Raw genomic sequence first — 13851 nt, 5'->3', positions numbered from 1 at the left:
TATGTCTTGCTCTTCAGTAAACGTGGACCAATGTACAGAGGCTATTTTCTGTGAAAGCACCGCAATGTTCCTTAACACTAATTTAGTATCTACTGTGTCACACAGATTAGAGCTATGACCTGACTGCTGACTTGAGCCAATCTTCACCCGGGGAGGATCGACCCCTTCTGGCGAATGGACGACTACTATTTCTGAATAGCAGTCCCTCCCCAACCCACTCACAGGTGGACCAGAAGGCATTACATGCTTCTGTCCATTATATATGGATAGGTTGTGACTGTCCATATTATTGAAGGCCCGTGGCTAATGCCCTCATCGACACAACTATTAAAGGCAAAGTCGGAGGAGAAACTAACGAACTACACAGTTAATCTATTTCCTCCAAATTGGAGAAGGGCTCAAATCTATTATGAGTTGGTACATTATAGTCATAGGGGCCTTGTGCCCGATCTATCTCTCGCAATACTTCCCTTCGTGTTGTCTGAATTACAGTGTTGCGGTAAAAGAACCCCAAGGGCAGAATGCTAATGGAGTCCCTACTCTGATACCTGACCCCCGCCCTATCCAGCATCATTTTGACTATCGGTGTTTGATCCAAAATTCAACACAACGCAGTCACCTCTAGAGGATTTCAGTGATTTCCCTACCCATGGAACCCTGCGTATCATCTTGAATTCCTGAAATAGATGATTACCTAGCCCAGTTCTTAAATTCAACAGATGAAGTGCCTTATTTCTAAGGGAGGTCCAGTGCTCCCCATCCCCTGATGGAAGGACTGGCACATTGGAGAGTATAATTGTATAGGGCGTAGCTTCAGGCGGTAAATTAAGGGAGTCACCATGGCTCACCCCCCCCCCCTGCAGTGTCTCCTGAATTTGTTGCCCTTCAATTTCCCTCCTCGGGCCAGAGTTGGGTGTAATAATCGGCACATTACATGCATTAACAGAAGGAGCTGGCACTACAGTTTGTATGCAGCAGCCAGACTCGGTAGTTGACAAACTTGATGTGGGCTTCTTTACTGGTACTGATTCGAGTATACTACCAGAGTTTCCATCAGGCATGGGGGGCTTTGGGGAGAAAAGGTGCTGCTCTATCTTAGAAAGTCTTAAGTAGATGCCAGACAACTTACTAATTAGGGGATTAAGCAAAACAACAAGTTTCTCTTCAAATTTTGCTATGATGGAGTCCTCAAAGTCGTTAGGCATTAGTCGGGGATTGTCCATGTCACTACCACCTACCGGGCATGGATTACTTGATACCATAGAAACATGGGGGCTGCCCTTATTACCCCGTGTTGTCCCTCGGATTTTAGCTACTTTACTGCCCTGATGAATGGTTTGGGGCAAAGCACAAGCTTTCCTTTTGTTTGTTAGGTTTAAGGCCCTCCCCGACCTTTGTTTGCACAGATTTTTGTTGGTGCGTGAGAATTTTAGGACAGGGAGGGGATGAAGGAAGTGGTGTACTAGCTGTGTTCGATGTTTCCTTAGATTGGGAAGACGGAGACTCAGAAACTACTGGCAAGAGAGAGGTAGATGGTATGTCTTCTGTAAGTAGAGGGCCTGATAAAAGTGCTTCCGAAGAGGCACGGCGGGGTTCTAAAGATAAACGCCGTTCTGTAAGCTCAATCACATGTATTAAAATAGACTCGGCTCGCGTAAGAAACGCGTCCAGAGTGCCTACGACCCCTGAACTGCCTACCCCCTTACGATGGCAGCTTTAAGGGTTATGAAACACAACTCACAATAATAAGTAAATACTACAAAATCAATAATATACTGGGTTAAAAGCAACTGACCATGTCCCAATAAGGGAGAGAAGTCCGGAATGTCACAAGAAGGGGGGGTGGCCCAGCCTGGCCTCTTCCGGTCGCTGACGGGCATGGATGGGGCGCCCGAGCGCATCCCGCGCTGCGGGAGCCCTTTCATGTCTTTAAGCGCCTCCTGGCGCTTCCTGTGTGACGCGGTGTTAGGTGCCACAGGGAGGATGCTAGGAGTTTGAGTCCAGACCTTCGGACTTGGCGGTGTGATGCGGCGAGTGACGTTGCAGTCCCCTTGGACTGTTAAACTCTTGGGCAGAGCAGGGCAACAGGAACGGCAAAGGTTTCTATAGCATAAATGTTCCTTTCTTCTGAAACATCGATTTCATAACAACAGGATCAGCACGCCAATCTTACAACAATGTGCTCTCCAGCAATAAAAAAAAACCTCACTTTATTGTCAAAAACCATTTTGCGCATTGTGTAAACTCTGGTAATCCGCTAAGGTCGTGTCAGACAAATGATTTTGCTTATTTGTGTCTTACTTTTAGTTATTGTTGTGGCCAGTTCACTCAAAATTGAAAAAGTAGTATTATTTCACAAATACCTCGCAATGTTTTACAGAGGTTCACTGACTATGTGGGAAAATACAGGCTGAAAATTGAGAAAGGGTAATGTACATGGGGCAGAAATGTTACTCTTCTATACACATTTACTTCCCAAAGCCATAGTGACTCAATTTTGTTTGGAATTGAATGTTAACAATAGTACTTATAAATTTGCTCTCAGACACTGTATCATACTTAAGACAGGCCAAACACCTCTTACAGAAAGAGAATGAAAGAAAGTTGAAGAATCATTTGCTTAATCATGGCAAGGCCACATCACGAATTTGCTAAATATCATGGGATTTATTCATTTTTGTGCTATTCCAGAATTACTAAATTCTAGTTCCATACTAGTGATAAAGTCTACCTATTAGCAGTATGTTCAAGGCAAACAATGAATGAGTGCCTGTAGGCTAGCCAGTCATAATGTGACACATAAGACTGTCTATGGTAAGGGCTGGTATTACATTGGGCACATTTCTCTTACCTTACCTCAATTTCTTGTAAATATAGGCTGGGAACTCAAAAAACAACTGAAGCACAAGTCGTAAGCTTCCTTACTCAGAAAAATCGGTAATAACAAATTCTTTTCACATGTGCACACCTAGGGGTATATTTACAAGGACTGATGCATCAGCGCTACAGAATTCTTGCCCCTGCTGCAAATGCCCTAACAACGCGATGAATGTGCTGTATATATAATGCAGTGCTTCATGGCAAAAGGATGCATTGATGCATCAGAAATTCTGATTGCACCTTTTGGTGCTAAAGTGACACATTGCTGGTGTTGGTCATACGACCGAGGCAACTCCAGAAATACGTCAGAACACAGAGGCGAGTCTCTTGTTAAAAGCCCTACATCAATGTTTACGCCTGGTTTGCGAAGGCACAGGGATTTTGACACAGTCAAGTTGTAAAGTGACGCAGTGAAAAGGGGCACCTTCCTGCACAGAAACAATCCTGCAAGGTCTTTTCCTTTTTCCATGTGTGCTTCTGCAGCACACATGGAAAGAGAAAAAACAAGGTGAAATTAACATATTTCCCCGAGTTACTCCTCACCTGAGGAGGCGAAGGGATTTGACGCTTCCCCAGGTTTACATCACTTTGTAAATCTGTGACAGTGTCATATTCCATGGAAGTTGTGTGGGAAAACTCACCAAAATGCCCATGGAACGCCTTTCAGGAGCAGAGTAAGGTGACACAGCGATTTACGCGGTGTTGCCTTACTCATGATTTACACCTTTATGAGAGCCCTGCATCACACATATGCCACTCTACATGGTGCAAAAGTGATTCAGGGCTCTCATAAATAAGCCCCTTGGTTTTCTTCTAACTAAATGACATTTAGATGAAGATGGCGAGCCCCTAATTTACGGGCAAATGCTGTGAGGAGATGAAAGTCCTTCATCAACATGAGTACAGAATAATTTTTCATTCAATTTCATGTGGCAAATTTGAAATGGAAAAAAATGTCAGTGTAGGAAAAAACTGACGTTGGTTAAAAATATGTTTCATGATTGTCAAGAATATGGAAGATAGGTTTCTTACAATTTTAAAAACATAGGTGACATTTTATGATAAATTGCAAATATTCTTGTTAAAAGGGTTTTTGGTGAATTTTTCTATTATTTGCTGTGTGATTTTCAGTTTGTTGGTGTATTGTTTAGTATGTGAACTGTGTTATAATTTGAATGGCATTTGTTGATAGCAAGTAGCCATAATCATTGTGATGTCTCTGTAATGATGTCAACTTCCCAGACCCTCCTGATTCTGCCAATAGATATGTGGTATTTGTTTCTACTAGGGTAACAGCGATGCAGAAATACTACTGTGGCAGTCACTCTTCAAAACAGTCATTTCATTGATAACAAACAGCATTACACGTAGGCCCTCATTATGAGCTGCCCAGTAGGGACGAGTTATTTATCGGCCATGATAACGGATACCCCGGGAAGTGGTATTTGCACAGGGATCCGAAAAAAAGGCCACTAATACTGAAGGCCAGTGTGGTGTTTCTGTTAGGCTTATTATGCTGGAGGGACAATGGACGACTGTACCAGGTTTCCTTCTTCCACAAATTAATGTGGCAGAAGGGTAATCAAAGCAGCGAACAGAGCTCTGATGTGCTAGGAACTAGAGATCTATGAAACTTAATTTCCACCATAGTGCCATGGTAAAAAGAATAATACGAATAATAAAAGCCTGAGGGGCAAGTCATTCCCTATCCACGTTTTTTTCTAATAAAGATGAAATGTTCTACGGCTCTTATTTCACCCACTCAACCTTACAATGCTCTAAAAATGTTCTGAAAAAAAGTCAAGCACACAGGTTTCATCCTTTTTCTAATCTCCCCAAATTACTAGGCTCACGGTGAAGGATTTAAATAAAAGGAAAATTATAAACCTGATTAACTGAAGCTGTACCTATGAATAGGCTGGCAGCTTAATAATCATAAAATGTAATCTCAAATCACCACGATAAAGGTATGCTGATCAGAAATAAATAAGAGAAAAACACAGTAAATAATGTACACCAGAAAATGCCTGCATTAAGTAAAATATATAAAAACAAACAGAGAGGAAGGGTGAAACAAAGAATGCTGATGCTTTTAAAAAAGGTCTGTGAGGTTTGGTAAAATGTAAATGTTAAGATTAACAAAAACATTTATCAAGTTGAGTAATAATAAAGGAGTACTCTTTTACGTAATCTTTCATGCCCTTGTCAACCAGCTTCAAAAATGAAACTCCCTATTAATTAAAAATTTCAAATTGGGCGCTCTGCTTTCTAGTTATACTAACTATCTATAGCTATTCCCTGAATATTACCATTTTCTTCGCATTTTAGAAGTTGTGGATGTAATTCACAAAGCCATATAAGTGTACGTAAAGGAATACTACATGAGTACTACTTTTCAAACTCTAGAATGTCCTACTGAATAGCCCTTGATGAGTTTAAATCTACATCAACAAAGGGTTTAACACAGAAAGCAGCAGTGTAACCATGAAATGAGAAAAGTTAAATAAGTAAGAAAATATCAAGTGCACCCTTGAGCTCCTTCCCAATATATGTTGCAGTTTTTTGCGTTGGCAATACTTTTTCAGAAGCTTTAACCTTCTATCAACAAATTCCCATTTTTCAGTAGGGTGCCCTCAGATCCAACGCTTGCTATGGTCATATTATTAACTACTATGAAATGGAGGCCACACTACTCTCTGCAGTGTCCTCAACTCACTCAATGTTGTGATGTCCATATGAAATACTCTTACCCTCTGTAAAGTCCAGGGGATGCCACTCGGGATTTGGGTTCAAGAGTAGTGAAATATTTACTGCATATACCATCATCAAGATTTGGGCCAAATTCACTTGTTCCAGCAGCTTTACCAACTAACATATTCAGAACTACTACAAATACTGAAACATGCACAGAACCCTTTGCTACCAGCAGACTCCACCCACTAGAGGCAATGTTTACCACAATGGTTACCGTTTAACCATAGGGTGCGTAGCTATCTCATAAACAACACTCAACCCTACTCAGTTATTGTTTCAAGGGGAGCGCTGTCATGCTTCCTCTGTCAGGAAATTCCTTACATGAAAAAAGTGTTGACTTATCGTTTGTTCTATGCTTAGAACCTCGTCTTACTCCAGTCTCTGCTTTTCTTGCAGTATGTATCCCTTTACTGCTTTTGGATGCGTTTATTGTACTGGTACTCACACAGATATTCACACCAGTGTTTCCTGCATATCACTGCGTGGAAAGTTTGCTAGCTATAGTTCTACCAAAATCATTACTATGTAACAGAACCTCTCTGTGCTTACCAATGTCTGGAGAACCAGCCGGAAGCTTTGAGCAATTCCCTTAACAGAGTAACACCACTTAGGCACATTTATTCTCTGATAATAAAGATACAGAAGCAGTCCATTTTACAGAAAGCTTTATGTCACTTCAAATTTGATGTATCCCAATTGTGCACCCGGATCTAAGTTTAAGCTACCTTACTGCACTCTCTGACGAACAAGTCCAATCATCTATTCCAGACAAGCATTTTACATCCCAGCTACATGTCTGTCTCTGCTGTAAGAAAATCAAGTAACACTTGCCCAGGTTCTGGCTCATTGGAAACCTGTTGAGCATGCCTCACAGCATCCTTGACTAGCCTATTATCAACTATTTTCAGGGTAAATATCGGAAGAAACAAACAGATTGAAGTTCTCTGGACCATTTTAGCCCATCTCAAAAGCAACTCTATCATAGTCCTAGGAAATCATAAGGTAAAGGCCTAATCCAGTCTTCTCTTGGACTTTGCGAACCTTGCTCACTGCATTCTTTGACATCACATTATCATCACTGCAGGTCTAACCTGAACAAAATTCACATGTTACACTTACTACACAACACTTTTTAACAATTGTTTTTTTCAGTATGGAGTTTTTAATGACCAGTAAGATATTATTATCAGCGCTAGCTATAATATCTCTTTCACCTTTCATTTTTATCAGTGAATTTCTAAGGATATTTAACATAAAGTATGGTCTTATTACCCTACCTACCTATAAAGTCACTTATACCTTGGAAATGTTCAGTGAATTTCTAGAGCTTTTTAACACAATGTATGATCTCATTACCATACCTCACTGCAACAGCACTCGCATATGGTGGACAAGCCCTTCACCCAAGCCCACCAGTGGCAGCCAACCCCCCTTGAACGGCCAGCCAATGCTGGTTTTCTCAAGTAGACACCACATCAATATATAAAAGGCAGGCATGTTGGCTTTGTCAAGAGTTGAGCATATCAGTGTACAAGGGAGCATATCAGTATACAAGACAAGCTTTTTGCCTTTGGTAAAGGTTGACCACATCAATATTCTAGGCAAGCCTATTGGCTTTCTCAAGGGTTCACCACATCATTGTTTCAAAACAAGCCTATTGACTTTGTCAAGGAGTGACCACAACACACACAAGACAAACCTATTGGATATGTCAAGAGATCATCACATCAATAAATAAAGACACACGTTTTGGCTTTTTCAGCAATATAAAACGTATGTTAGAGTCTTTCATTTACACTCCATAGACCAGAAAATGCAGCCATACCACCAACCACAAAGAGAGCCCTGCAATTTTCAGCCACAGAGCAAAATCTCGAGCTTGAAGAATACTTATAAACATCAGCAACGTTTCCTGCTGTCACTTTGGAAACACTCCATGAAATATAGGGTTACTTTCAATAAAGGATTTCTGGGATGCTACTGGTCTCCCTGCAGCCTCCTTAAAATATGTGTAACATGTTGATGGTGCCCCTGCCCAGATTGGGGCACAACAAAGCAAAAAAGAGTTGCATATTCGCACAGGAATGGCATTAATCAAGCACTCCTGGCTGGGGTCAGCGAGTAATAAATGAGCTCTTTCAGCCAATCACAAGGCTTACATTTTTGGTTCCAGTCCAATTTCAGTCCAGATATCTATATATTTTAAATCTTAATTTCTTAAAAACTAGTGAACAGCATTACACCAAATCACAAAAAGCACATGTTCTGGGTAAAGATCCAGCTTTCTGCCAAATTTGGTGTAATTCTGTTCAGCCATTTATTTCTGTAACTCTTTTCAAAATTCTCTATGAAAATTGTCCTGAAGAGCCCACCCCTGGGACACAAAAATCTAATGTCAGTGCATATTCATAACTCAGATTGTAAATTTAAAATTGAAAACATAACATTTCTACCCATTTGCGTGATCAAGCAAAACAGACATGGTGGCAGCAGGCAAGTGATATTAAGAAAAACTGAAAGGTTTGGGATTTGGGTACATTTTCAAATGCGGTTATCATGCTGCCTGCTTAGTAAGTAAATACTCTTTTTCTTGAAACAACTCCCGATAATATTGACCTTTTCTGTTTTATTTATTTCAAAAGTCTCAATTTTGCTTTATAGAATGTGTACACATTCTTAATAATTTTTTCATCCATCATTTTAACAAGAGGCGGTTACCCTTGCTGTCTCTTGTGGAGCAGGGTATAGACTCTTAGTTTTTTTTATCAAAAATAGTTTTTTTCTAGAATGACACTTTGGGGCCTATTTCGATGTCGGTCAGAAAGCCTCTGGCCACAGGTTGGAGGCTTTCGGACCGGCATTGACGTTTCAATTCCGACTGCCTAGTTACAATATAGACAGTTGGAATTGAAACCGGCTGGTCTTTCCGGTTGGATTGCGACAGGCTCAAGGAGACCGGCCCGTAATCCCAATGGATGGTGTTTCCGCTGGATTATGATGCTCGGTTTCTGACAAGCTTTACATGCTGAGCTTTCTGACATGAAAAGAATGTTGGAAAGTGAGTTTGGGGGACCCTAGCAGGACCCCCTTCATCTTACGACCTCCAGTTGGGGGGCGAGGGGCCTGCACCGTGTGGCAGCCACCTTGAGGTGTCTGGTACGAAAAATGATTTAAATATTGCTCTTGTTAACAGAAGAAATAGGAATTATTGTCATTGATTTCATACGAAACATATGGGACAAGTCACTTTTTTCAATTCTTTCAGTGGTATTTGTGTGTGGGTGGTCTTTATTTTTTCTCTTCAATGGCCACAGCCAAATACTGCAACCCCTAACATATGAGATTTCCTGTTAAAGGGTGAGAGATGCTTTCATTGATGTCATGCCTCATAAGTATTTAGTTGGCTAAAATAGTTGTTTAAGTTTTCTTTTGAAGTGTTTTAAAACTTAAAGTCCTCCAATAAATTATGACATGTCAAAGTATGTTTCTCGGATCCTATTCTTGAAATTATTTAGATGACTATGAAATTACTAGGCATTATGAAATGCTTGTTAAAAAGTTTCTAATGAAGAATCAAGATGGACGATGTCCTTGAAATTTAGAAAGGGCAAACTAAAATAACACATTTTTGTCTAATGTTTTATATTTATGTCAATTTTTTTCTGTTTGTTTGTCCAAAAATCTTTGGACGTTTCCAAATCTATATATTAGTTTTTGACTCATTCTTGTATTATGCAATTTGTGTTCTTTTTTTATAAATATTCAATTCTTAAATATCTTTTAAAATAGCTAGCACTGGAGAAGCGACATTTGACTTTAAAAATTTGTTAAACACATATTGGCTTGGTTTGGAGCGCATTAAAATTCCTAATAAAATATTTAGAATTTTAGAATGTTACATCTTCTCACTGCAAACCCTTTGGATTTCTTTCTAAATTCCTGAGAACTTTCAAGACTTTGAAGGATTCTTGCTTTTCGGGAGCCAGTTGCAATTGTTCTATAAACAGTGCCCTTCCGCTTTTAGAGTTCATGTTTAGTCTTAGATGCTGCAGCAGATTTCAGAATTGGGCCCATTGCCACAGGTGCCATTAATATAAAGCCAGGGCAGATGGAACTTGAGTTCCTTTTGCCACTACACTGTCACCAGTCTTTAAACCTCACATACACCTCTTGATGTATGCTTCTAATTCAAAACTTACTTTGGGTATATGAACAATTTTACCTGGTTCACTATTCCTGCAGTCTTCTAACGAAAAATGTCATTTTGGACAACTGAGTCATTTTCTGCCGTGTTTATGTTTGTGGACTGTATTTTCAGGACATGTAGTATTTATTTGTCTTACAATAATGACTTGAATATTATTAACCCAACGAGATGCATGTTTGAATCTTTCTTTTCTACCCATACTACATCATAAAGTTTGATTACAATGAGATATCCCTATGTAACTATCACTCACTGCAGCCTTCATTGTAAACAGTGCGGTTCAGTACTAATACCTTGCATAGACATTTGCTTCCTTTCCACCCTTTCTTGAAGTGTAGACCTACTGGTGTCTTCTGCCTGAGCATTATCGCTTTCTTTTATTTTTATTCTATACAGAATTGAAACAGCCAGTGACGATCTACAAGTCTGGCAGGTTTCAGCTCTTGAGTGGAACACTCAACAGGGACGTTTGCAGCTAGTGTTGTCATTTGTGCTGTTGGTGAGTCTATTTTCGCTTCCTGTTTGCAATTATTGCTAATTTTTTTTTTTTTAAATCAATACATCCTGGAAGAAAAGAAAAGGTTACCATGAATTTAGTAAGACACAAGACTTGTAACCTTGAATTACGGATTATTTACTTATACTTATCGGCATGCTTTTCCCATTATTCTTTTCAATGTGTACATATGTTTGGCATCCCTTTTAGATCTAGATATATACCTCCTAAGATGTAGAAATGCAATTTAACCTTCATCAGTTGTGTGACTATGTCATGAAAATAAAATCTGGGGGACTCTCATATAAGTTAGCTGGAAGTTGATTGTGACCACCACAGTGATATAATTGAAATGACTATGGTTGTGCAAAAGCAATGTAATTTGCTTTTGCATAATTACACCTAGGGGTCGATTCCGATTCGGGAAAAAAACCGTCCGTACGATTTGTATCCGGAGCCCTCTCCGTACGAATCGTACCCGTCCGTCCGAGTCGCGTAGTACGATCCGTATTCCGTGAATCCGTCCGAATCGTCGCAAACCGTACGTATTGCAAAGCTGAAACCGTGAACCGTACGGCTCGTACACATGCCGTATGACTCGTACACATGCCGTACGACCCGACGAGTACGATCCGGACCGGGGTATGAGGATGCGATTCGTACGGTCCACGTCAGGTAAGGGCGAGTCGTACGGAAAAGCACACAAACACATACACACCGTACGGTCCGTACACCCCATGATCGCAGGGGTACGGTGCGTACCTCTGCGATCATGGGGTGTACGCACCGCACTCCATGTACGCTGGGCGTACGCACTGTACCCCATGTACGCTGGGTGTACGGTGCGTACACCCAGCGTACATGGGGTATGGTGCATACACCCAGCGTACATGGGGTACGGTGCGTACACCCAGCGTACATGGGGTACGGTGCGTACACCCCGCATACATGGGGTACTGTGCGTACCCCTGCGATCATGGGGTACGGTGCGTACCCCTGCGATCGTGGGGTACGGTATGTACCCCTGCGATCATGGAGGGTATGCACCGTACCCGGGGGGGGGCCTTCCGTACCCGTTTCGGCGCAAACTCTGCTTTTTCAGCTATTTTCAGCTCCCGTAGAAAAAGGGTCGTACGGTGCGTACCCGACACGTATCGTACTTGCTGGGTCATAAAAACCAGCCGCGAACCGTACAGATGTCGCGTACATCGGGTTCCGAGGGAGATTCGGACGGGGATTTGATTCGTACGGTCTCTGTACGACTCGTACGGAGTTCTTCTTCTGGTACGAATCGTACTTCGTCTTACGTACGGGGGACGTTGCAGGGTACTATTCGTACGGGAAAAACGCTCCAAACGGCTATTCGGAGCGTTTTTTCCCGAATCAGAATCGGACCCCAAATGCCAGAGAAATTAAATAAAATTATCTGTAATTACATGAGATGCATTTGCTGCTATTTTTTACCATGAAATGCAGCCTCATGTCCATTTTGGATGCACTGACTCATTTAGCAATAGGAAACATCAAAAACACAAGCGCTGCAAACAGCAGCCACTGGCACCTGGTTGTTCATTACATTTTTGCAGCAAACTTTGCATAATAGTGTGACGTAAAATAATAAAGAAATATTGGGAATTTCGCATGAAAAGCGTAACCCAAAATGATTAAAATTATACAAGATTATGCCAGTGCAATAGAAATGTCTCCTGGCCCTTGCAATGACCTTCTAATTAAGGACTCCTGGTGTAAAAAGGGAGATCCTATGCTCTTCTCTAAGTCGAAAATATTAATGGATGGCAAGATCCAAAGATTAGTTTCTCAGCTCCTGAACATGACATGAACACTTTGAAGTGAACCCAGTGTCAACCAAGGGGATAATTTGCCTTGAAGTCTCTTGTGTATAGAACACAGGAAAGATTTTGCAAAGAATCTGCCCATAGAAAGCAAGCTGAAAATTCTTCTATTTCTACCTTTTGTTGAGAGAAGTCCACCTAAGTGATTCACATTCCTTTCATCATGTGTCACATATAAATGAGACGTGGGGCTATTTGCCAAGCACAGTCAATGAAAAGTGCTACAAATGAAAAATAGGGTTCTCAAAAATATATGTTGTAATAGTTTTTGCAATGAAGAACCAAAACCTTTCACTCTGCAATAAATATGCAAGCAAAGAACTTTCTAATTACAAATGAATTACAGTGACTTACAAATCGGATATCCCCCCATATGAGGGGCACCAAGGCTGCTGTGATGAAGGCTCTTCGGCTCTATTGCAACATTTCCTGAAGAGGATTGTAATAGTGAACTGGTAAAGAATACGTTATTTTATTAGTAGGGTGATACCAAACTGGTTTTCCCTGAGACATAGCAAAGGCCTGTTTCCTTACTTCCCAGATGGAGAACATTCTCATGATGGAAATCCGAAAAGGCCTGAACAGAGTTTGTGTTTTGCCAAAAGCAATAGAGAAATTTGAGGTAACTCAAAGAGGGCCACAAGCTTGACTGTGCAGGGGAGAGAAAATTTTGTTGGTAGAGGTAGATAATGAAGAATAGGGAATATTGAGTTACCAGAATATCATAGCCAAAATATAGATGGTAAATATAGGTTTTATATAATTAACACCTCAGAAATATCCCTTGTAAAAACAATGATTACAGGGATGTTATAGTTAGGATATATAAAAACCTTAGAAATTCACTGAAAAAAGCAAAGGTTACATGTAGGTTATACTTAGGCTCACATTTCACTTGTACAAAACCAGTGAAATTGAGCCATTATAGTTACCTGAGCTAACCATAACTTAGGCCCCTGCAAAGCACTGCTTATGAACTCACATATTACATCACTCATGAGCTGGTCAGTAACAACACTGATGAAATCACTGATGACATCTCGAATGACATCACTAATGACATCACTCATGACATTATGCAGTGATCCACACCCATAGAGCCACTCAGATACCTACTCACGGATGGATACACACAGTAACACAGTCAGTCACATAATATATGTTAGAAATAGTTTCACTCATTAGTAGTACACAAAGTATAGTAGTTTAACTTCTGTATTATCTTGTTATATATGTTTAACACTCAGAAACGTTTAGTAAACTCAATCACTGGATAATGTCATCAGTGATGTCATTAGTGATGTCATTTGAGATGTCACCAGTGATATCATCAGTGTTGTCACTGACCATATCATGAGTGATGCAATATGTGAGGTCATAAGCAGTGCATTGCCGGGGCGTAAGTTATACTTAGCTCAGATAACTATAACTGCAGAATTTCTATGATTTTGTACAAATTAAATCTGAGCATAATTATAAAGTCCAAATAACCATTTGGTTTTTTCAGTGAATATCTAAGGTTTTTATATTCCTAATTTTATATTCCTCTCTATAAACATTGTTTTTACAAGGGATAATTCTGAGGTGTTAAGTATAGAAAACCTATAATTATCATCTATATTTTGGCTATGATATTCTGGTAACTCAGTAGTCCCTATTCT

General features: G+C 40.4%; 1 protein-coding gene across 1 annotated transcript in view; it reads left to right on the top strand.

The window, feature by feature from the left end:
• Positions 1–13851, top strand: part of NLGN4X (neuroligin 4 X-linked) — a 719294-nt gene that overhangs the window by 99606 nt on the left and 605837 nt on the right. Inside the window, exon 2 of the mRNA XM_078657971.1 lies at positions 10238–10340. The gene's annotated coding sequence lies outside the window, so the exon portion shown is untranslated. The remainder of the gene's footprint in view (positions 1–10237; positions 10341–13851) is intronic.

The sequence above is a fragment of the Lissotriton helveticus genome, chromosome 8, assembly GCF_964261635.1.
Source record: "Lissotriton helveticus chromosome 8, aLisHel1.1, whole genome shotgun sequence".
Lineage (NCBI taxonomy): Eukaryota > Metazoa > Chordata > Amphibia > Caudata > Salamandridae > Lissotriton > Lissotriton helveticus.
This window is presented reverse-complemented; position numbering and strand designations above follow the sequence as displayed.